This window comes from Camelus bactrianus, chromosome 4 (genome assembly GCF_048773025.1).
Source record: "Camelus bactrianus isolate YW-2024 breed Bactrian camel chromosome 4, ASM4877302v1, whole genome shotgun sequence".
NCBI lineage: Eukaryota > Metazoa > Chordata > Mammalia > Artiodactyla > Camelidae > Camelus > Camelus bactrianus.
The window spans coordinates 68,440,576-68,467,296 of NC_133542.1; the positions used below are offsets into that span (position 1 = coordinate 68,440,576).

The 26,721-nt window shown below is 36.2% G+C and overlaps 1 protein-coding gene and 1 long non-coding RNA gene across 4 annotated transcripts in view; one reads left to right on the forward strand and one right to left on the reverse strand.

Moving 5' to 3' along the window:
* Window positions 1-26,721, reverse strand: part of NR6A1 (nuclear receptor subfamily 6 group A member 1) — a 204,986-nt gene that overhangs the window by 129,209 nt on the left and 49,056 nt on the right. The gene's annotated exons all lie outside the window — the stretch shown is intronic.
* The window catches only part of LOC123617189 (uncharacterized), a 50,241-nt gene that overhangs the window by 16,067 nt on the left and 7,453 nt on the right, over window positions 1-26,721 (forward strand). For both annotated transcript variants that reach the window (XR_012506544.1, XR_006725320.2), the window contains exons 2-3: window positions 13,754-13,861; window positions 15,256-15,345. This is a non-coding gene — a long non-coding RNA (uncharacterized LOC123617189). The remainder of the gene's footprint in view (window positions 1-13,753; window positions 13,862-15,255; window positions 15,346-26,721) is intronic.

Here is a 26,721-nt window from a genome sequence, read left to right on the forward strand (position 1 = left end):
GGGTAATTCAAAGTAAAGCACTTAGTATAATGCCTGACCAAAAATGTTATTATCATCTGCAGCATGGGACCAATTCACATACCCATGAGAATGAAAAGAAGTAAAATGACATGCATAACCTTAGCTACAGGAAGGACTCAAATGATAGATATTGTCATTACCTCCTACTTTTAGGGAACTCTGTATCATTATCACACTCTGTAACCATGAGTATGAAATGGTATAGTGCACCGATTAAGAACACAATGGGTCCAGAACTCCTGAATTCAAATCTTGGCTCTGCCACTTATTAGCTATGTGATCTTGGGCAAGTTATTTACCTCACTTTGCCTGTTTTTATTTGTAAAATGGGAAAAGCAGTGTCTATCTCACTGTACTATTGTGAGGATTAGACAACCTTTCTTTTAAGTGCTTTATATACAAAACTAAAAACAAAGCTCAGAACATAAATACTATGTAAGTATTAGCTGTTATTATTTTAATAGCAGCAGTACACATGTTTTGTCTGAGGCTGTTTTGCATCAAAGGAATAGGGTAAATAAGTTTGGGTATAAGCAATTTAACATTCTTCTTATGGTTAAGAGAAGCCCAACGGAAATACTCATTTACCCATCCTCAAAAATGGGGGGGAAAGACTCAAAGAATAACAATATAACACAAGAACACACTACTAAGGAAATGTGACCTCATCTGTCCAGAAATAGTTATTTTTTAAAAAAGTGCTTTCTGGCTCTGCCCTAACTATGCAACAATTCAGATGAAGGAAGCCAACATCCCACAGAGAGAAGGAAACAATTTTTCCTACTCCTACCTTACAATAGTCTGATAACCAACATAGCTAGTGGATCCTCACATCTTTTTTAGGTAAAGGAAACATTGCTTAGAACAGGATAACCAATTCTGGAAGCCTTCTTAGAAATGTCTGCATTATACTAACATTTCCTTCCACCCTCCATGAATCTTAATCCCTGGACAAGTCAGAAGAGGTATCTAAAGAGGCAAAAATGCAGGCAAGTAGCATACTTTCGAATTAAAAAGAAATCCCATGCTTGTTCTTAGGTCATGAAGCCAATCCTGCAGACTGGCTTTTGTCACTGACTCACAAAGTGAACAAAATGTTGAACTGCGTCAACAACAAATAAAATCAGTGAATTGTAATTTATGTTTACGAGTCTGTGCCTCATACCAGACTGTGGGCTTCTTGAAGAAAGATCTCATTCATCACCAGCATCTAGTACATTGCCTGGTTCACACAGAAGGAGATCAATAAATAGCAACTGAGCATAGTCAGTGAGCACCTCCCCCTTGTGCAAGGTACTATGTTATGTGCCAGAGAACCCATAATGGTTCACTTATGTTGATGCCAAAACATTTTAAACTATTTAAAAATTAAACAAGGCCAGATTTGGTTAAGGAGCTGCAGCTGCAGTTGCACCTGCTCTCATTCCAGACTTATTCCCAACAGCAAGGCTACCCTCCTCTGCATGCCTGTTGAAGCAAATCAGATTTCTCCCAAATGATGGAGAGCCTCCTTCCATGCAGCTCTGGTGTGATGTTCTTTCTGCTCAGAAAAGAAACAAACTCCAGAATCTCTAGTCATAAAAATGTGACGTTAGCAAGAGCAGGTGCTGAGTAAGCCTGGTACACTTCCAAATGAAGTCTGGTCCTCTAGAATACTGAATTGAGGGTGCCAGACTCAAGAACATCTGGGTTTGCTCCTCTGGCTTTGAGCTTTCTCTAAGAGAGGCCAGGAAAAAGTATGCCATTGCCAGTATGTGTATGTGTAATCGCATACTCAAATACTGTACTTTGGAGAAGAGTTCAAGACCTTGGCAAATGGATGGATTGTAGCACATGGAACTTCCTGAATAGAGAACCGAGCAAAGGGAAGGGTTTCCTTGCAAAACATAAACTAGGCAAGGTGTGAGCCCTGTGTCACATTTTGGAAGAATTCATCCAGCAGGATAAATAAATACTTGAGAGTTGGCGGGGTGGAGATGCTCAGAAGTATGTGAAAGACAAAACAGCACCATTACCTTAGAAAGCAGTGTTTATCAAACAATAGTTCTTTATTTCCCTTCCCCCAATGAGATAAATATATGTGATTATAATTTGGTACATACAGAAAAAAATATCAAGCTGTGGACTCTGGCAGACAGACGGTGTTGAAATTAAACAGTGTGAGCTTTGGCAGCTGCACTAAGTACTCTTTCAAATTCTTACATCATTACTCTGGTAAGGGCTCTGTACCAAGTTGGCATGGGTTCTAACGTGGTTTGGAGAGAGAATTTCTTGCCTGTTTAAAAAATGATGACCTAGAAATAGCCTTTTTCATACAATAGGGAAATAAATATTGCCCAGATTTAAAAATTTTTCCCAGATTTAAAAAAAATTTTTAAACCCCAGATTTTGTTTTAAAGGACAAAGCCATATTGCCAAGGGTATTAAGAAAGCGTTAGAAATGATTCTGAGATTTTAAAGGCCATTCAATACAAGTTCTAGAAAGACATCTAAAACAGTATATGAATGTCTCTTAAACTAGTGATTATCGTTTTGTGGCAATAAAGAGTCAGTTACAAATAATGTTAATTATCCTCATATTTATACTCCGACATCGGCAGCTTAGGTATCCTGTAGAGGCCAAGAATGGGGATCTCTCCCTACTTCAGCCATGAAAGTTTAGACAAGTTATTTCATCTCAAATCCTCAGTGTCTTCAAATGTTAAATGAAATATCACCCTAAAAGACAGTTCTCACAATACATGGCAAATCACCAATAAGAATTAGATATGCTTATGAAAGACAGAACCTTTAAAATTGGTGTTTAGAACTACCATATATATACTTAATAGAGCTAAGTCATCTGACTTCTCTACTCAGATTCAAGAATGAAAAGATTTTACATAAGCTGGTTTTAAGATCAAGACTGGGTCTCTCTCCTCTTTCAACAAGTGATATCACAAAAACAAGACTTCATTCTTCTTTCCAGTAACATCCAATAAAAACACAAAATTGAAAATCTAAAATATACAAGATCTTGTGGTAGCTCACAGCAAAAAAAAAAAAAAGTGACAATGAATATATGTATGTTCATGTATAACTGAAAAATTGTGCTCTACACTGGAATTTGACACATTGTAAAATGACTGTAACTCAATAAAAAAAGTTAAAAAAAAATGCAGATGAAAACAGAAAAAAATGATAGGTTAAAGGAGAGAGAAAAAAACACTTTTAACGCTCATAAATTAGATATAATTTGACATGTTTAGAATGACAGGATTTGTTTCTTTTATTTTTATCATGAAACACAGCAAATTTTCATAAAAACAGCGATAAGAGTAAAATGAACCATCACTCACGTTTAACAATGATCAGAATTTTGTCACACTTGCTTCGAAAAGGATTATTACTATTTTACTTTTTGAGGTATAATACACATATGGGAAGGTGAACAAATCTTAAGTAAGCCTGATACATACATGTAACCACCACCCAGAATAAAATTATGGAACATTTATACCAGCCCACATATGCCCTTGTGACCTCCCCCTGCTGCCAATGTATAGCTATTATTCTGAACTCAGATAGCATTATTCTTCACTTGTTAAGTTTTCCTTTTACTACTAATAATTAGATCTAGGCTTTACTTTTCTGTCTTCTTAAATAGTTTGCCAATGTCTATGTCAATTGTACACATTTTGGCCATACTGATCTCATTAAACAGAAGGAAGTTATGCAGAACTCAAAGCAGTAATAGTAGAAACAGTAAACAGTTAAGTTTACTACTAAAAACGTAGTAAAAATAAAAGTTTACATATTTGAAATGCCCATTAGCACCCCTGCAACATTTTAAAGGGGTCAGAAGACCGAGAATACTAGCCTGAAAGTGACCAAAAGGAAAAGTGGAATTCATTTTGACTTAAAGAAAGCTTGTAATCAGTATACATTTCTAAGTCATTTTTAAGAGAAGATTCAAATTTAAATCCTTCATATGTGAATTTTTATTGCCTGTCAAGGTCTGAATAAATCCCACCCCAATTATATTTTCTTTAAAGCTCACAACCATTTTGAGGCCACACTTCCATCCCTAGAAGCTCACAGTCTTCCTAAATGAGCCAGATCCCTACATAATACTAGCCCCAGTACACACACAAATTTAAAGAGTGCCCTAATCAACAGCTTTTTCATGGAGTAAAGTTCTGTCTATGTTTCATATAAACATATCACCACTCTTCAGTTACTGCAGAATTTAGTACTTCAATCAAATGACACAACCTAGTTAATCTGATATATTTAGCAATATACACCACTGTTAAATTAACATATTCATGTGACTGGACAACATATGGCTATGAATTATTTTGGTAAATGCAAACCAAGCAATTCCAGGGTCAAATGGAAAAGAGTGGAGTGGGACAGACTATCCCAGTACAGTGACAAATGCAATAACCACTACCTTATCACGAGTGTTGTTGGAAGCACTAAGATAACACAAAGAAAGGGTGTTACTTCTCTCACCTCCTCAGCACTCCTCACCTTCTTAGATTTACATGGACTATGCTGTGATTTAACAGAAATGGCCTCTTCTCACCTCCACATCCTGGAGCAGCACAAAGATTCTACTTCTAATACCCAAAACATTCATGGATTCATTTGTGTAACCAAGTATCTCTGCAACAGTTAAGAAGAAAACTTTAGGATAAATTCCTTTTGTCAACTGTGCTTTCACATAACTTAGTTAAGACTCTGCTTAGGAAATAAAAATTTGAGAAGGTAGTAAGAAAGTCCCAGAGGGAAGAGCTCCAGTCCTAAGTACTTCCTAGAAACAAAAAGATATGCTGAGGGCATACTAGGAAGCAAAGGTACCCCATCTGCACGATCTACAAAAAACTGTCAACTAGTCTCCTTCTCCTAACCAGACCTCAAGTTTCCAGGTAGCTAAGCATTAAGGTCAGTCTCTTATACAGATGCTACTCTTTAAATAATCTTTTTATAGAGACTGCACAAAAATAGAGCAATTAATACAACTGGCTGCTTCTGATCACTGTTTATTTTGTAGACATAAATAATCCCCTGCCAGCTACTGGCTTTTCAAGACTGACTTAATGGAGGATGCTTTGATCCCCAAATTGATTTATTAAGCTGCAAACTATCTCTTACGTTAAAAAGATTAGCAAGCTGGACTTTTACAACCTTCTTCCATCTGCCATCATCCAAAAAATAAATGTAGTATCAACTCAAGTCAGTAACCTCTCTCCAATTATCTTATCATAGAACCATCTCTCAGGAGCCAAAAAGGGTGCTACTTAATCAACATAAGCAATATGTTTATAGCTTTTCACTGCTTTTCAAACTTAGGAGCTTAAAATAAGATATTTGACACACCCACCCGAAAACAGATGCATTCAACTATTGCCACTTTTAGAATAGACAGATTATAGGGTTATTGGTCACATCTCAAAAGGAAGTACTGAATATATGCTAAAAATTAACTTAATATATTTAAATGATTTCATTTATATACTGTTTAGATAAACAATGAGTTAATTTTAATTCAATGTTAATAAAATGTTTATATAAACATTTATCAAGTGCCTGATATATATCTGAACACAATGTCTCTGTTTTCACTGAGTTTACATTATAGTTGAAGAGATAAGCCTTGTACACAACTCTAATACAAGGTATACCATGAGAACCAAGGAGGAAAGAAGAGATTTGGGAGAGAAATCTGGGAAAGCTTTAGAAAAAATTGGGCACTGGGAAAATAATTAATTATATCCAGTCCAGCCCACATTGCTTAACCCCTCTGAGCAATTAGGCATTTACTGAGAAGTCTAGCACCTCAAAAACCAAGGTGCTGAGACCTTGAGCAAATCACATCCCCTATTAGAGTCTCATGAATAAAGTTAGTGTAATGCCATATACCTGGCGGGACAGTCATGAAGATTAAATGTGAATGATTTATATAGAAAGATTTTATATTACTACATATACGTACATAATACATATCTATATTTATATCTATACATGTGATATGTTGAATATATATGTATATATACATTTAAAAAATCACAACGGGTGATGAATATTAACTAAACATACTGTGGTAATCATTTCACAATATATGTAACTCAAACCATCATGCTGTACACCTTAAATTTGTACAGTGATATATGTCAATTTTATTTCTCAATGAAGCTGGGAAAAAAAAATCACAATTCCTGACACTGAAAGAATGCTCAAGAAAAGGAGGTATTTATTACAAGTACCTACTAAATGCTGAATTCTATGCCAGGTACTATTAACCTCTGTATCTGGACAATGGTTGATAAACTGTTTAACAGCTTATTTTCCCCAAGATCATAAAAGAGCAATCCCATGTGATTTACTTATCCCCCAACAAAGACAAAAAACACACATAGTAACAATACTGTCCAACTAATATCTGCTAAATAAATTTAATTAACTTAAGTTATAAAAAGGTAACTCTGAACAAACAGAAGGATCAGCAAGACTCAGAAAACATGTGGTGTTTTTAAAGTATAGAAGAAAAGAGAAGCTCCTAAATATATTATTTAGGCAATCTACATTGATTGATCAACCTTCATTGAGCTCCATTACATGCAAACTAAGTCCCTAGGGGATGCTCAAACAATATGCCAGAGGTTGTCTTCTCTCCGATAGCCTACAGCAGCCCTCTGAATCTGAAGGAATTAAGGAAGTTTCCACCATTTGCCTAGAGTTTCCTAACATTTGGACTCCACAGTAGTGATTCTCAAAGTGTGGTTTACAGAGGTCCTCGAGATCCTTTCTGTACTAATTATAAGACACTGTCTTTTTCACTTGACATTTGCACTGATGGCACAAAGCCAATGCTGAGTTAAACTACTGGCCTTAGCACTAATCAAAACAGTGGCACTAAAACACACTGATAGTCATTGTATTCTTCACTGCCACACACTCCACAGGGGGAGAACAGCCATTATAACTGAAGAATGTCCTTGATGAAGCAGTAAGATTTACTGGTTTTATTAAATCTCAATGTTTGAGTACACAATTTTTTTAATGTTTTGTGTACAAAATGGAAAGTACACAGAAAGCACTTCTACTGTACACTGGCTGTCCTCAAGGAAATGCACTTTGAGCTACTGTTTGACTTATATATTGAACTAGCCAATTTTTTCATGGATCCCCAATTTATGAGAAGGAAAAACTAACAGAAAATGACGGTTATTCAGATTTGGATGTTTGAAAGATATTTTCCTGAAAATGAACAAAGTGAGTGTGTCAAGGAGAACTACTGGCAGTTGTCGCTAATGATAAAATTCAAGCCTTTAAACAAAAATTAAAACTTCAGAAAACTTTAATCTGTCGCCGTGTGCTTCACATGCTTTCCAATATTTAAAGGTGTTTCCAATGAGATCAGTGGTGATATTAGCAAAACTGATTTGATATTGTATAATGAAATGCATCAACATTTAGAAAATCTGCTCAGTGAACCAGTGTTTTCCAAATGGCCAATGCACGATGTTACAAAATCATGAATGGATGTAAGATCTATGCAAAGTGCAGGATGAATCAGCGGATTTTAAGAGAATAGAGTATGAAAAGTTCATTGGGATGATTTCAGATTCCACACTGCAACCAGCTTTTAAGAAACTACCAAGTCTTAAGATCTGGTATAATAGTATCAAAGAATAATACGTACCATTATCTGGAGAACCTATTAAAATTCCTCTCCCTTTTCCATATATATATAGAGAGAGAGAGTGAGAGAGAGAGAGTGAGAGAGAGAGAGAGAGAGAGAGAGAGAGAGAGAGAGGCCAGATTTTCTTCATGTACCAGCCAAAATAAAATATTGAACAGACAGAAAGCAGAAGCAGTTACATGCAGATACGAGAATTCCACTGTCTTTTATGAAGCCAGACATGAAAGAGAGCTGCGAAAGTATAAAATAATACTACACTTTTCGCTAAGCTTTCTGGGGAAAATATAACTATTTTTATATTTATTTTTATTTTAAAATGTTATGCTGATATATAATGATTTTATTTTTATTTTAAGTGAATAAATGTTTTTAATTTCTGTTTTAATTGCCAATCCAGTAAAGTGATTACCTATAACCCAAATAAACAAAAGCTCTTGGAAATCTCAATGTTTACGAAGGTAGAGTTTTTTGTGTGGCAAGAGATCTAGAGATCTGACTTTGTGTTTGGTTGGTATAATTTTTCTTAATAGAAAAGTACAGAAACTGAAGTAACATATAGCATAGTCAAGACTTAAATCTGGGTCTCCTGACTTCAATTTTACATTCACTCTAGATTACAATTCCTGTATTCACTAAGACCATAGTTTAGAAACTCCTCATTCTATTCTTCCCAGTAAGCAGGAAATATGACCGAATAATTACAATAATAACTGTAACTGAAATTCGAATGTTAAGTCCTAGGTATTTTTATATTTCTGTTTTCATTTAATTCTCCCAACAACCCTGTGGTAGAAGTACAATTAATCACTAACCTCCAGATGAGAAGCAGAGGTTAAACCAAAAGTCACACAGCTACTAAATGGCAGATGGGATTTGAAAGTAACACTTCTAACAGAGAGAGATCAGCAAAAAAAAGCTTTCTCATGACTGCCAATCAAAACATTTGTGTGGTCACCAGCAGTGGCATTTATGGAAACAGAGGAGCTGTGACTCTGGTCCAGTACACCATCACATACAGACAGAACAAAACACTAGCCTGGAGTATGGCCACAGAAATTTAATTCTACACAGGGAATGGCAAGCAGCAAATAGGCAGATGTGCCAGATACATATAACCAATTGCCTTTCTTCCTTACCCATCCAGCATATCTACCATCAACCGTTAAAAAGAAGTGACAGGAGTCAAGGGTGAAGGATTTGTTACTGACACACAGCTGGGGCAGTGAAAACTCTTGGCAGGTGTTCTCTAAGCTGTAACTCCTCTCCTATGCAAATTAACCCCCAAGCTGAGTCCTCCTGGCTTTATCACACTGAGCCTTGACAAGAGCCATCATTAGTGTCCAAACTCCACTTTTTCTAGGCTGATGACATGTGTCAGGCCTTGATTCTTGGTGCCACTCTTGCCTGCCAATTCAGGAAAGGCTTCTGTAATGCCTTTGGGTTTTTTGAAATACATCAAGTCACAAGGCAGAAGCTGACACCAACCCCCTCCTGAGGATGAACTCTTGGCCAGGAGCCCAAGCTGAAGTAGATTTGCAGTTTCTTGATCCTTTTTGAAATCATTTCTACCTTCTCACTGGCAATTAAAATAAATTCCTCCCCAGAGAACAGCCAAAGGCTCTGCAAGCCTCTTCCATCCACTGGTAGTCACCTTTGATTAGAGAAAAGTCTTAACGTGTAGCGGTGCCTGATAAATGTCAGAGCCTGGAGGGCCTTCACTGAGTTTTGATCACTTACAGCTATTTCTCATTTCATACCATGGACAGTTTTTAAGCCAACACCACACTCAGCATCACTTACTTAGTCAAATGCTTCAAGTCACCATACCAAATTCAAGTCAATGGTCTGTTGCGCTAGTTCTGGGTGCATCCCTAAAGCTCAGATGTTTGATCTGCCAAGCAGGTTGCCCTGAAGTACTTTGCAGATGCCCAAGAGGACAAACTTACGAAACTTCTGCAAAAAGCTTGCTTTTTCATGGTGGAGAGATAGTGTGGTATAAGTGAATACACACATGGAAGCACACACACAGAGTAAGGATTTCGATTTTGATCTGCTGTGTGACTTGGGGGGGTCTTCATTTCACTTCTACATCTGTTTCCTCGTCTATTAAAGAAAGATCTTAGGCTAAATCAGAGATTCCCAAATGTCCATGAAATGGCTACATTAAAATCCTCTGGGGGGCTTGTGAAAACTATAGAAGCCATTCCAAGAGTATTTGATTTACTAAGTCTAGGGTGATGCCTAGGAACCTGCATTATGAGCAGTCTGTATTTCCCACGATCACCACTTCTAATTCTGATGCAAAGTCAGGTTTGGAAATCATTCGATTAAATGACCTCAAAGACTCCTGATAGCTTTGAAGGTTATAAAACTATAGACTAGAACTTCTTCTCTATTCTTTTAACCCAGAGTTTTTTCCCCGATCCACAATTAGCATTCCCACTCTAACATCAGGATTGTCTAATCCAAAGTTAGCAATGGAGACCTAAGTCTAAAAGAAATTCGTCAAGTATTAATAGCTTACCCAACCTAGTACACTAATATTTCATTTATGAAAGTATAAAGTAGATCTAAGTATAGCTTTCCTAGACAACATACATTCAAAAAACTTTAAGACATCATAGTTTGCAAAGATTCAACTATTTGCTGGAAATAGCCAAGAAAAGCAACATTTAAAAAGCATTTTCCCTAAATGTTATCAATAACTAAAAAATTATGGGGTGAATATATCTAATTAGTACTTATAACTTATGATTCCTTAACACAAAGCTATAATCTACCTGAGGCAATAATAAACTTCGTAAGAACAGAAGTTTGTAAAGCATAAAGTACCATATAATTATATTTTTAACCCAATACTAAAATAGGCCAGAGGAGAAATGCAAAGTCTTACATTACTGATACATCATCAGGGTTTCATTATTGTAAAAAAGGAAAGATTGAATCTGTTGATCACTCTTCCTGTTTATTTCATTAACTGGTTGTTGCAAAACACATGCCTGTTGCTCTAAAGGACTTTTAAAATCTCTACCAACACTTTCACACACTGCAATAAAACCCAAGATTCTCTCCAGCTCATTCCTTAATTCCCATAAATATTAGCTACTTCATGATTTGGGATTTATTTTATGACTTCATATGCCTAACTCATTTATGTACTCACTTACTTATCTCAGCTGGACAACAATCCTTGGTACAGAGTTACTTAGAAGAGTTCATTGATTACAGATACCCTGGGAATTAATTTATCATGGAAAAACAAAGTCCTACTTCCTGTGGGTTTGCAAAATGAAACAGTAATATCACAAACATACGAAGTCACTGTAATTAGGGGATGGAGAATTCAAGTGGCCCTTAGAATGGCCCTCCTTTCAAATTTTTGTATTTACATGTATGGCTCTGAAGTTAGCATCCCATCTGAAGAGAATAATGCCTCTGGCATTATGCCAATTTGCTATCTCAGTGAGTTGGTCCTTCTACCTCCTGTCTTCTAGGTTCATCTGAAATAGCTCAAGTAAACTGATATAAAGTTGCCATGTCAAATAGTAAAATGTTCCAAGCTATTAAGTTTAAGTTTCTATTTCTATCTCTCAACTCCTTGGTAAAAACATCAAGCAGGCTAAATATAAGGAAGATCAATAACTCCATATACAACCACAATCTTTGCACACTCTTTTTCCCCCTGCTTCCTAATATTCTCAATTCAAGTAAACACTCTGAACTCAGCAGGCTCCTCTGTAAGCTTTGCCTTGAAACAACACATTTTTTCAGACTAACTTCAAGTCAGAATTAGCAGTCATAGTGCTAGGATCAGATCCAAACCAAATGACTGCTGGGGAAGCGAGGAGAGGTGGGGAACTACTGCAAAATATGATAAATTCATTCAAATATTTGTGTTAACTTCTCATCAACCTCTTTTACAAATGCCAATTGTATAAGCACAGATTTACTAAGTAATGGTTGGTATCTGCAATCAGTACAGAATTTGATGAAGTCCAAATAATCACTTTTCCAGAGACTACCATTACATCACATCATTACAGTTACCACGGTCCAATTACATTGCAGAGGTTATTCTACAGGGAAAGGTATGACTAGATGATGGTGAGTCTGCACTGCTGCTGGCAAGTAGCCACTCCTGATAAGATGGAGACCAAGACTTCCAAAATAGCCATGTTACACTAGTGACAAGACCAGATTGCAAAACTTTAGTCTCTGGCTCTGGTCAGAATTTCTCAACCTGAAGTTCACAGGGAGCCTATGGGTAGGTTCTTGGATTCCATAAATGAAACTCCTTTCAAATTTTTGTGCCTACATGTATGTATTTAGGGAGAGAATCCATAGCTTTCTAGAGAGTTTTAAATTCTATATCTAACTTAATCCTCACAATCAATATGAGACAGATACTAATATTTTAATTTTTACATATTGAGGAAATTCCAGCTCACAGGAGATAAAAACTTTACCTAAGGTCACAAAGAAAGTGGTGGAGCATTAATTTTCAAAATGTCTTAAGAACATATGTATATTTACAATGTAATAGCTAGTCAGAGATTGTTTTAACTACATAAGAAGGTTTTTATATTAGTGTATATGGAAACCAAACTCAGGGCAAAACATGCAATTTTACTTAGTAACATGTAAATAATAACTGTAAATGATTTTAACAATTTAAACTATTTTGAAATAACATATATAAGAACACACAGTTTTTAATATGTGTTATGTGCTATTTTACACACTTAACATATCTTACCTCATTTAGTCCTATGAGGTAGATACTATCATTATCTCCACTTTATACATAAGGAAACAGAGGAAGAAAAAGGTTAAGTAATTTGCCCAAGGTCATATATATAGTAACTTGCAAAGTCAAGATTCTGGCTCCAAAGTCTGTGCTCTTTACTATGCTATAATATTGCTTCCCCAATTAACAGGCACACATTACTATATGTAAAGTAGATAAATAACAAGGATCTACTTATAGCACAGGATATGATATTCCATTTCTTGCAATAACATATAATGAAAAAGAATCTGAAAAGAAAAAAAAATATATGTATGTATACGTATAACTCAATCACTTTGCTTACACTGAAACTAACATTGCAAATCAACCACATGTCAATAAAAATTATTTTAAACATTTAATTTATGTAAAATTTAAACTATGGTCACTTTAAAGGAAAAAAAAAAAAGAGAAAATCAAGTAAGAACCCAACTGGAAAAGTCTATCATGATGAGGTACTTCATTTATTTTATTTCAGCACATATGAACCAAGAACAATGAGGAGAGAGATCGAGCAATTATATTTGCATGCTACTTTCACATATATAACCTCATTTGATTTTCACAGCTGTGTGCACAGGACAAGTGAGTGCTATCTGTCCTGCATCTTAAAGATGAGTTAACTGACGCTCTAGGGGGTTAATCTCAATACTACGCACCATTACCTGAACTTTCCTGCCTCTAGGATTTCCTGTGCAGTGTTCCCTCTATTGGAGTATCTTTCCTTCTCTGTCTAGTAAATATTCAACTAAACCTTCAAGGCCCAGATCAGATGTGACCACTTAGATACACTTCTGGCATTTCTAGGCAGAATTAACCCTTCTTTTCTCTGTTCTCCCTTAATCTGGTTCATACCATTCCACCAGCATAGCAATCATCCTCTTTGTTATTATCTGTGTCTGTGTTAGTTCCCTGGGTAGACACTGGCCTCCGTGATGGCAAGGGCTGTATGAAACAGAAAGGATTCCTTGAAAAGATTCTGCTGGTGAGTTAGTAAAAGGATGAAGCAGGACACTGGCAGTCTGGCTAAGAGGAACATGAATTCATGCTGACATTCTGTTGTCATCTTCATAACAAGAATTTGTCCTCAAGAATAGCAACATTATCTCCAAATACTTCTAGAGATGCTCCCTGCATAGTGCTTGGGAAATGAAAGGGTGTACAGCTACCGGAGACAGTGACTCCTCTTCTATGCTACTAATCTCTCAAATATATATTGTTTTATTAAGTTTATGCTTTTTGTTTCTTTCAAGTATATCAAGAGGCCTCAAGAGGACTGTGAAAACATTTATATCTCCAAGTTAAAGCAATGTGGGTTCCAAAATATTTCGTAGTACCTCTGGAAAAGGAAAGAAAAGGAGGTAAGTGGAACAGTAAAGGATGGCATGGTGAGTTCTGACAAACTCAAAACCAGTCTAGGGGAGGGTATGGTATAGTGCATGCTTAGCATGCTCGAGGTCGTGGGTTCAATCTCCAGTACCTCTATTAAAAATAAATAAAATAAACCTAACTACCCAACCCCACCTCCCACCAAAAAAACCCCTCAAAACCAGTCTAGATCAAGAATTAAACAGTAGACCAATTTATTAAATGTGTAGCTTCTGTAACTCTTGGCTAATTTAACCCTTAACACTTTTTTAACTCATAGATTATATCCTTGCACTGCATAAGCCTATTAGTCAAATTCCCAAACTCATTTGAAAGACCCAATATGTGCCTTAAACTTGCTTGATTATAAAAACTAAGCTTAAAGATTTAAAGCAAATTGAAAGGATGAAGATAATGAATTTATTGCCATGAAAATTAATTTTCTCAAACACAATGAGAAACACCCCTGTGTCATTTTAAAAACCTGCCTTTCACTCTTTTCTAGTTTTTTCATAGGAAAAACCTTAGAATACCATGAATTCAAGCAATGATATTTTGTAAACATCTAATGGTTTGAGGTAGAAGAGGTCAGTATTTGCTTAAAGCCTGATTATTTATCCAAATGGAATAAGGCATTAAGTACTTCAGGGAAGGCCATTTAAAATAAGTCCATTAAAGAGTTTTAAAAATACTAAACAGTAACAGTTGCTTGATTTTTTTGTTGTCATTTGTATACCATTTACTGTCATAACACTGAGGACTCAATAAAGCTGGCTAACTGGAGTGTTTTGACAGAGGGTGAAATAATTAAACTGATATAAAATGTAAACAATTTACATCCAAACCAAATTTCCAATGGTTTGATTTTTTTTCTTAATGTGTGTACCATTTGGCTGCTTTAAAAATGAATTTGAGAACAATCAACCTTTAATATTTAAATGTAAAGCAAATAGTAGTAACTATCCCTAATTAAAGATTAACCTCAACAGCCAGCAGTTTTGTAAGCCCTTTTTCTGCAGAGCACTTCTGGATTCCTCCCATTATAAACCCTATATCCTGAAAAGTTCCATGGAATTAATTTATTTCCCAGATTTTTCATCAAGGACATTCAACAGTCAATACAAATAATCAGTATGTTGACAATGCACTGTCATCATTTCTGCCAAAAGCAAAGACATCTGACATTATACTTACTCTCCGTGATCTAAGGACAGGCTTAGTAAGTAATGCAGGCTTTCTATTAGATGGTAGGGGTTTTTGTTTATTTTTTTGCTTTTTCACATGGAAAATATCTTGTAGACTACCACTGAACCTCTGTGGTAACTTAGTGATCCAAGATCTCAGCTAGGGAGATCACCAATTATAAAGGTCACTTTTTTTTTTTCAGCTTCCTACTATTATTACAGGCAAACAAGAAGAGGATGTTTACTTGTTTGACTTAGATCTCACTGAAGGTCCTGCCTCCAGATATACAACAGTAAGTTGTGTGGTGGTCAAGGGAAGAGGCAGCATGATCAGTGATTTTTTGCAATCATGTAGTCCAACATTCAAGTTCTGGCTTGTAACTTTGGCTCCTGGTTATGTAACTTTGGGCAAATCACTTTATTTCTCTGACTCAGTTTTCTCATGAGATAAAAGTGTGTTGAGAATTTAAGGAAATAAAAATATACAAATCCCAGTACAGAGTAAGTCCTCAGTATATGTTAATTTCTTTCTTATCCTTGCCCTTTAATAATTAAAATACTGTTATAAAATAGGATATTTGACATTTTCATAATTACAAAATATTATTCAAAGTTCTTTTCTCAGACATCCATTCGAGTCTGCTTGTATAAACTGCAACCTCACAATCCTGAGGTTCATTAGCTCTGTGCTATACACAAATCGATTTCTTAATTTAAATACTCTCAACATGAAACCTGGAAAAGAATGTGAGAGGCTCCATCAGCAGTGCTCTCACTGCCCAATGGCTCCTGGAACGTGGGAGCAGGCTGAAGAAGGGCTGCCAGGGCCAGGACCCAGTCTTCAGAGGACTCCAAGGAACATTCAACGCTGTCGGTGAGTTTGGGATTTGAAAAAACCACCGACCGTTGACTGTACCTTAGGGTCCTTACAGACAACATTACTTCCTGAAGCAAAGGGGCAGGCTGTACCTTCATATGTCGCATGAGATCACCAGAACCAGTATCGCTGCCTGTCCCCCAAAGGTGGTCCAGTTTATTTTTTTAAAAGCTCCCCTCTATTTCTGCTACCCATTGTTCCTTGCTTTTTATTGTGTTTCTGAAAAACAAATGTTTTGTCTCAACAAGATAAGGAGTACTCCGTGATAATACCTAATGTATCTAAATATCTTCTAGAAATACGCCATTCTGGTGCGAAACAGGATGTAACAAGAAGAGATTTATTAAAAACGTGTATTTCATTTTGGAGTGAAATCCAATTAAGTATTTTACACCCACTTCTCCCATGTCCCCTCAAACCTTTAATTAGGGACAAGGGGAGGATTTAATAAGCAAAAATAGCACAGAACTGTCCAATGTCTGCAATGTTCTTAACACATTCCATTTCTAATTATAGTTAATGTGGTTAAGTTTTGACAGTCCCACTACAATATGTGTTGTCTGAAAGCAGCTATTGCCTCACCATTTCCGTCCACATAGATGCTTAATTAAATGTTAAATTCAAGTAAAAAGTCAGGTTTGGAGTCAGAAGGATCTGGGATGAATCTTGGCTCAACTCCCTAACTAGCTGTGTGACCCAGGGCAAGTGTCTGAGTCTCAGTTTCCTTACGTTTAAAATGGGGGATAATAAGTATTGCTACCTTGTAGAGTTTTGAGATTCAGTGAGATAATATATAAAGTACTTTGTACCCATTCCTAGCACACAACAAATGCTAATATATGTAAGCTATTATCATTACTTAACCCAAAACATAATCTGTGCTAATTTACCTTAAAAGCATTCATAATTCTCAGTTCAAAACAGAGAGGAAGAACCAGGCTGTTTAGACCTACTGGTACGTAAGCACTGCCCCTGTGGTCACAGAGCTACTCATTAGCTTTTCCTGGAACTCCTTCCCTTCTCTGAAGCATAGTTTCTCCATCTTTAAGAACTTCCCAGCTCTAATGTCAATGTTATCTATAATTATGTCGATACTCAATGGTTGGTTACTAAAAGAGATGCCAGACACAGACCTCAAAAAAACTGTGGAAAAGAAAGAGCCAGGAGTCAGGACAGGCCAAGGAAACTCCATCAAATGAAAACACTGATGGCTGCACTCAACATTCATTGCTGTCGGTGGGTTTGAGTCTGAATCAACTCACTGATCAATGAATGCAAACTGCGGACCAAACAACCCAAGGGAAGCAAAAGCATGTGCAGAGAATCACCCAAGTGCATCCACTACTGTGCTGGGTTTGTGCTACTGTCTCCCGCATATTGGCGAAAGGCTCTGTTTGCTTCTAATATGGAGTAAATTCTCTAAATTCCTAGTACTTTTCTTTTTTCCTTTTTTTCTTAAAGATGTTCTAGAGTTAAGGAAATATTTTACAGAAAGAATTAACTATATACCTTAACATCATATCATATTAAAAAACGATTTTATAATTTAAGTTAAAAAGAATCACATGTTCATTATTTAAAATTCAAATATAGAACTCTATTAAGTAAAAACTGAAAATCCCTTTTCTCATCATCTACAATCCATTTCCTCAATGGAAACCACTTATAAATATAATAAATAATAAGTTTATTAATGTACTAAAATAGTAAATATTATAAAGTAAACTATTTGTTGTATATCTATCATTAAATAAATAAATATCATAAGCAAACTAAATGTATTATTTCCTTGAAGACCCTCCTCCATGCACATGCAAATAGACACATACCACAACTTTGTGGTTTTCTGGAGGGTGGCTTCAACAAAAACTAGCTCATTTTATACTTACTCCCATACAATCTGCTTTTTCACTCAACTATATATTATAGATAGGCTTTTACAACAATCTCTATATTGCACTCATTCTTTTAAGTGGCTATATATTATGCATTAGTATGAATGCCCTGGTTATTATTGTTCAAATGTACCTAAATATTCTCTTTTGACCAAAACTACAGGGTCTATTCATTCTTATCTTTGTAAGCCATGTCCCTCAAGTAGGAAAAAAACTAAGTGAGATGGGAGATGCACATCATTTCTCTTAACAAAAATTAAAATGTAGTATCAACTCTCTGAATCCTCTAAAATGAGATGAGATGAGCCACTAAATCTTTCATGATAATGACAGGAAAGCAAGGGCCTTGGTTGTAAATAATTTATCATATATTTAAGTCCAAGATAGAAACAGATTCTCACAGCAAAAGTCAAATTAAATAAGGCAGCAGGAGAAGAGGCTGTCAACTTAGCCTTCTGAAATTTTTTTTCTCAGGGACAGGAATGAAGGAGAAGCACAGGTGCAGTGAGACAAAAGCTAAAGAGAGAAATCAAAGCCAAAAGAAAAACGAAAAAAAAAAAAAAAAAAAAGACGAGGATTCATGCACAAGGTCCTGGGTTCAATCACTAGTACTTCCATTCAAATAAACAAGCAAACAAACAAACCTAATTACCTCTCTTCCTCCTCACCCAAAAAAGTTTTCATTCTTTCATCCTGGTGGACACAAAGAAGGTAATTCACATATTGCTGTTTGTCAGAATACCAATGCATACCATAGGCATTTACTTTCAACTGCCAGTTATTTCCAAATTTTCTGAAAACATTAGAAAGAGTGTCTGACACATTGAAAATGTATACCTAAAACAAGCATGCTGTCTATTTACACAGATAATCAGTATTCTTTACATGCGCCAATGAAAACAATGTATATTTTGGCCATCAAAATCCTGTGTAATTTCTCTTGGATAAAACTAAGTGCTTTAGAAAGGAGACAGTTGTGTGAGTTTGAGGGTGTTTTCTGCAGATGCGACTTGTAAGTAAATATCTGCCACAGAGAAAATACACGGCATGTACAGGGGACAAGAACAGAATGGTTCAGAGATTATATTAGAAAGTCATGAGGAGCAGCACTGAAAAAGTAAAAGGACAAATTGCAGATGGCCTTGTGAGTCAGGCAGAAAAAAAGAAATCAGTGCAATAGGGAGCCACTTTAAGTGCTGAGCTCTGAAAGGAGACAATGAAAGCAAGACTCTGGGAAGATTCACCAAGCAGATGAAGTAGGAGGAAGGCGAGAGAGATCTGAAAGAGACAAAAAAAATAGAAATCTGTTGCACAAAGGAGTTAAGCTAAAACTGAGGCAGCAGAATTAGAGAGAGTAAAAAGGGTATCTCAAAAAGGCATTTTAGCTTTTAGTTTCGGTTATTTTTTGTTTTTCAAAATAGGATTTTTTTTAGTACCATGTAGTCAATGAAAAGTTCAGACAAAAGAGAGAAAACTAAAGCCCACCAGTTGGCTCCCTTAATCATTCTGTTCAGTGTATATCCTCCCAGAAATCTCAGAGATATTTAAACAGAAAAAAACTGAGGAGTCAAGAATGGTGCCAAACTCTTTTGACTAGATTAGGGGGCTGAAGTGCACTAAGAAATGAGCAATTTCAGATTGGAAGAAAGAGGAATTCATTTTTTGAACAGAGGATGCGAATTTTCAAGTATGAAGCTGAAAGTAAATAAGCTAAGTACAGAAAGAAAAAGGTAAGATAGCAAATAGTTACTGGATATCTACCGTGCACCTGGAATACAACACAAGACCAGAGATATGAAGGGAACAAAAGTGCATAGTGAAAATGGCAGACCAAGTTCTAATGAACAAATAATTTTAACTGTGAAAAGTTCTGCAAAAGAGAAAGACAACGTACCATGGGAGCAAATGATAGCAGGGGCCAATCTAGTCTTAGGGGTGAGAAAGGTCCAGGAAGTGACCTCAAGGAAGACTTGCAGGGTAAATGCAATTACCTGGGTGAGACAGGTACGGTGAGCATTCCAAGCAGAGGGAACAGATGGGATGTGTGCAGGCCAAAAGAGCATAGTGCTTTCACGAAACTGCAAGTGTGGCTAAAGCACAAAGAAGAGGTCTTAAAACAAGGCTGGAGAAGGCAAAAATTAAAAACAATTACCGACAGTCTTGGAGAGAACAATTTGGAGAGCAAGTCATGGATGAAAATAGATTTCTGGAAAGGAGTGGTGAAGAGCCTGGGCTAAATGAGGGTAAAAATTCCAGCTCAATCACTTATCAACTATGTGAAACTGAACAAGTTACTGACCCTTTAAATATGTGTCATCTGTAAATAGGAGATATGATAATAGTACTTACTTCAGAGGACTACCTGAACAATAGGAGTATGTGTAAAATATTTCACACAGAGCCTGCCACAACAAAATACTAACATCTTTGTGTGTGCGCACGCACACGTGCACAAGTGTACATTGGCAGGAAGTAAAAAGCAGACTGGAAGTAAAAATGTTAATGACTGAAATCTCTAAGTTGTAGAATTAAAGGTGACTTTTACGTTTATTATTTATAACCCATCTAGATCGTCCAAGTGTTTAGCAATAAACACGAACTATTTCAATAATTAAGAAAAATTATTTTTAAATGTCTTTTTTAAAAAGCAAAGATTTCTTTTAGATCCAAGATCTACCTGTTAGGCTGAAAAGCAGAGGGAAGAATCCAGAGTGGAAAAGGAAGGAAAGATAGACTATTTTTATCAAGAATGGGGACCTGCAGAAAGTACAGCTGTGGGGATAGCAGAAAGCAAAAAGCTCCAGGTCCACGGTTGAAGTGGTCACTTTGGAGGGCACCCATATCAGCCTCAGAGAAAGAAACAAAGCAAATTCCAGCCTCCTCCTGTTCTCCTCTCAGACTGTATCTCAACAGGATACAAATGCACCTTATGAACCCAAATCTTGCAGGGGGCCTGACATGGAATACACACAATAAATGGTTGTTAAATGAATTTTTTATAATTTCTGGCACAATTAGGTTTGTAACTTAGGAGGCTCCATGAAGTAAGCATAGGATACCTTCAAGTCATCTGTGCCATGAAGTACCTTTCAACAGAGGTGTAATCTTACTAACTACCAGGTATCAGAACAAAGCTATCTTGATTATACTTGCTGTAGACCCCTGAATTTACAATGGAGCCCAACTTCCCCTCCTACTCTTCAGGCTAACTTAAATCTACTGAAACACACATACAATCAAACAAAATCACATGTCCCTTTCTCGTCTCTTCCCAGTACAGTAGGTCCTCCATATCTGGGGGTGCAGAGGACCAACTGCACTGCACCATTTTATATAAGGGACTTAAGCATTCTAAAATTTTGGTATTCAAGAAGGATCCTGGAATCATCCCCTGTGGATACCAAGGGATGACTGTAAATAGCTGAGGCAAAACAGTAGAGTATAGAAGAAATGGTCTGGGATAGTATGGAGTCAGAAAACCTGAATTTAATTCCAACTCTGCCATGGTTTATGTGTTCTTGGACAAACGAGTCAGCTTGTTCAGTCTTACTTCTCTGTGAAAGGGGGACTAAGAACACCTCTCCCATCTTCACAGGATTGTTGTGAGGCTTAAAAAGAACACAGAGAAAAATGTGCCACAAACAGCACACAGCAATACAGCCCAAAGCATCCTGGTCTTTGACAGCGCTACTCCATGGGCCATCCACCTCCAGCAGACAAGATTCCCTCACTCCCTGGACTCCCACCTGCTTGTCAACTAAAAGCACATATTTTCAAGATGTCTAGCTGAGGTTATTAATCTGTACCTGGGGCTAGATGCAGGTATATATATGTCACCAGCCTAGACGATCCATCAGAGTCACACTACAAACAATTGAGTCAGTCTTCCCAAACGAGGAAAAAGTTCTTCCCAATGGACTCTTTAATGGGGCGGGGTCCAGGCTAAAGCTTTAGGACCAGGAGGGTGCAGGCTTCCAAAGACAAGACTGAGCAAATCATCAAATAGGGCATCACTTGGCTGATGAATTTAATCCATTTTATCCAAAAGTCCCCTCCTTTATCTCCTTCCAACCAATCTTAGGTACTTTTTAATAACAGCTTTATTTAGATATAATTTATATACCATAAAATTAATCTATTTTAAGTGTACAGTTTTTTTCACTCATTCAGAGTTGTTCAACTATCAATTGCAATTCAATTTTAGAACATTTTCCTCACCCCTAAAACTTCCCTTGAGCTTGTTTCCCAATCTCCACTCCTACCCTTAGCCCCAGACAACCACTGATCTGCTTTCTGTCTCTATAAATTTGCCTTTTCCAGACATTTCACATAAATAGACTCACACATAGTCTTTTGTGTTTGGCTTCTTTCACTTAGCATAATGGGTATTTCTGAAGTGTATCCATGTTGTAGCACCAGTAGTTCATTCTTTTTTACTGCTAAATGGCATACCATTATACAGATAGTCCACATTTTGTTTGCTCATTCACCAGTTGATAGACATTTGGATTGTTTCTAGGTTTTGGCTATCATAAATAATGCTGCTGTGAACATCCACATCCAAGTCTTTGTGTGGATAAATATTTTTACTTCTCTTGGGTAGATACCACTCATCCTCACCAACACTTCTCAGAACATTTTTATAGTCTTTTTGACTATAGCCATTCCAGACGGTGTGCAGTGGAAAGTTGTTGTGATTTTAATTTGCATTTTCCTAATAACTAATGATGTTGAGCACTTTTTCATGTGATGAAGTTTCTGCTCCAGTCTTTTGTCTCATGTTTTAATGGTTTTCACTTATTTTTATTGTGGCAAAATATACATAACACAAAATTTACCATTTTACCCATTTTTAAGTGTACAATTCAATCGCATGAAATCCAAGATGCTGTACAACCATCACCCACTATCCATTTCTAGAGCTTTTTCATAATTCTGAATGAAAATTTTGTACCCGTTAAACAGTAACTATCCACTCCCCATTCCCCCTGGCAATCTGTTTTACTTTCTGTCTCTATGAATTTGTCTATTCTAGGTATCTCACATCAGTGGAATCATACAATATTTTTTGTCCATTTTTAAAAAGTGAGTTGTTTCCTCATTGAGTTTTAAGAGTTTTTTATGTATTCTGGATACTCCTTTATCAGATATCAGACAAGCAAATATTTTCTCTCAATCTGTAGCTTCTCTATTCATTCTCTTAATTATGTCTTCTGAAATGCAAAAGTTTTACAATTTAATGAAACCAATTTATCAAAATTCTCTTTCACGGCTTGTGCCACTGGTGTCATGTCTAGGAAGTTGCTGCCTAACCCAAGGTCACAAAAGTATCCTTCAAAACATTTTGTAGTTTTAGATTTAGATGTATAATACACTTTGAGTTAATAAGACTCTGTGTCTCATGTAAATTAAGGGTCTTGAGTTCTTTTTTTTTTCTTTTGGCATAGCAATATCCAGTTTTCTAAGCTTCATTTGTTGATCTTTTCCCCCAGTGAACTGTCTTGATATCTTTGTCAAAAATCAATTGACCACATTCGTAAGGATGTATTCCTGAACTCTCAGTCCAGTTCTAGTATCTCTCCTCACACCAATATCACACTGTCTCGATTACTGTGACTTTATAGTAATTTCTGATACCATGTAAAATAAGTCCTCTAACTTTGTTCTTTTTCAAAATTGTATTTGCTATTTTAGGGCTTTTGAATTTCCATATAAATTATTTTTAAAGTCTTCCCCAAAAGTCTGCTGGGATTTTTTAAATAGAGATTGCACTGAATCAATATATAAATTTGGGGAGAACTGTCATCTTGACACTATTTAGACATTTAATCCATGAACATGGAATGTATCTCCATTTATTTAGTTCTTTTTAAGCTTCTATCAGAAATATTTTACTATTTTAGTGTACAGATTTTATACTTCTTTTGTTAATCTCATTTCTAAGTCTTTTATTCTACTGATGCAATTGTGAAGTTTTCTTTGGCTATGATGAACAGGGCAATGAGAGGCAGTGTGGTATTAACCTTTTCACCTTAGATTCTCATCTGAGAACCACCACCTACTTTATAAGGTTGTGATGGGGATTACATAAACAGAATGAAGTGCTTCAGCACAGCATCTGACATGCAGCAAGCCCCACTAAAGGTAGCTCTTTTCTATATTACCTTGATTAAACTTGTACATTCTGAACATTAGGTAAAAAAAAATCACATCACTAATATTTTGGATCTGAATGGCACCAAGCATACCGAGAAAACTAACCACGAGTAATTCCTGCTGGGTAACATTCTTTTCACATGACAGCACTATATCGCTGACACTTGAGCAGTCATACCAACTTCCAATCAACAACTATTTCTCCCAAACTTGTTTCTAGGCCCACTGTATTTTTGAAGTTTTCCAAATTACCCTGTTATCTTCCATCTGCATTAATAAGGTCATTCCCACTAGTTTACCAATGTTGCTTATGAAATTTGTTTGCTTAGTGATATTTTTACCCAAGTTGTTTCAAAAGATAAAACAAAGGTCAGAAGTTGAAACTAACTAGTCAGACTTAACTTATAAAACTTAGAAGAATGTAATACATTTTTGGTGAAAAGATAATTAAGGGCCAAAATTACCAAGACTATTAAGAAAGGGTGACTAAGACATTTTAAGTTTTTGTCTAACAAAACCTCTCGCAGAGAAAGACAGAGAAAGAAAGGGACAGAGACGTCTTACAATTATTTTGATGAAAATGTTTAAAGCTTGTTTTTACTGCATCTTAGTTCTGTTGACAGATTCCTAGACAATGGAGATGCTAAATAATGAAGACACCAAAAAAAAAAAAGAAAAAAAATCAACAAAAGTCCCAATACAAAAATCATTACATAAAGAACTTTATTTCCTTCTCAATTACGTAGGTCTACTTCATTGAAAATAAGGAAGAACAATTCCTTTAGTTCTTAGACTCACATAACAAATAATTCTGTCAATAGAACTAATCATGCGAGTAGTAATTCTATCAACAGTATTAGAGCTATTGTCATAAACATCTGTGCATACACAGTGATCATACACATGCACACACACAATGGTGAGATTTTGCTTTAAGTCACAGAAGACACACCCTTTTTCTATTTCACACCTAACTCCAAAGGCCATTGCACTGAGCCTTCTTCTAGCCAGCCTGTGGCTAATTTTTCTATCTGCTTCTCCTCCTCCCCAGGCTTTTAGCACTATGATTCTGAAAGCATGAATATAAAGGATCGTCCTGGCGAATTAATCCAACCTTTATCCATCTTATGAGTAACTCATGCTCAATTTATTTCTACTTATGAATAAAGGCTATTAAGTAGCTTGGTAATGGATTGTCAATAAAATTCGCTGTTTATAAGCTAAAAGTAACAAGAGACTCTTTAGTATCCTACTAAAAAGCCTGGCTGCCACAAAATGAGTGTCAATGCTCCAAATATCCTATTGCAAATACACGGATAAAATCAGTTGGAAATCTTGCAGTTCTCAGAACTCCATTATCACTGTTGAGGGAATTAGTGATACTTTTCGATTACTGCTATTCTTGCTTTTTAATCTTCAATTATGACTCATTCAGCCATCAGCATTTTCATATTAGTTTGATACATGCTACGTATAATGATAGGTAGTATATCAACAGTATCCTTATTTTAAAACTTTCTAGTACTGCAATTAGACTGACATATATATGTCATATTTCAAAATGAACCATACCTCAACTGTTAAAGCACATTTATCATTCTCCCACCCAAATTTACTTGTAATAAATAAAATAATCGTCCATTGCCAATGAATTATTTTGAACTGTAAAGCAGGAACAGGAAGGTTAAGTAGGTAATGGAGTCCTGCTTAAGTCAGCTGTGTTTATTACCTACGTAAGTCACCGAGGTCAAAAAAGTTGGCATCACTGCCATAATCAAGCAAGCTATGCTAGGCTGCCAGGTCACACTGCTTCCAGCCTAGTTGTCCTCCCAAACCTTCTCTCTTCTTAACTACTTCAGGGAACATTCAAAACTCACCTCACTCATTATCTTTTCATTTTCACAGCCCGACAATTCCACCCACAGCTTCTTAAAATCTTACACCTCCTTAAGTGAACTTCTGCCTTCACCACTATCTTAAACAATTCCTTGTCCAGGAAAATTTCTGTTCTCCCAATTTCCATTTTTATAAGGGAAGCCCACACTTTAGACTGTAACATTCATAAAACTCCTTTCTTCACACCCAAGGGAAAAAAGTCTCAGACCCAAGGGACACCAGGGAGCTACTAATATCTCTTCCTGCAGTCTCCCTGGAAGCAGATTCTCAGCTCTTGGATATAACAGCACATCCCTCTTGGCACCACACTCCAAACTCAGATTCTTCTGCATTAAGGGTCAGTTCTATCACCTTACCCCTCCAACCCACAATACTCAAAGAAAAGCAACTGTATAGCCACTAAATAAGCCAAGATTCTGAAGTTTGAGAGGCAATGGAAGAAAAACAGTCAACTGGGTTCTCATATATCTTTAATTAGAGTTTCTTAGAATGAGCTAAAGTCTTATTCCTTCTCTCAGTTCTTGAGAGATATCCATATTACTTTTCATAAAGTCCTGGTTTTCTGTTCTGTTTAATTATTATTTTTACAAGCACTGTTTTTCTATTTTTCATTTTAATTTCTTGCTCTTGGCTCTTCAGTTAGGGCCTGTTGCCACCTAGTGGACTAAGTGGGAACAAATGCCAATACATTATCACAGGTTCTCACCACTGTGCCTCCAGAAGAGACCACTAGATGGAGACTTCAAATTTGAAGCAGAAGGAGAGCTCCTAACCTAGTAAGTTGGTTTAAGACTACACAAAAAACAGATTCACACAAATAAAAATGAATGTGTCCCAAATAGTGA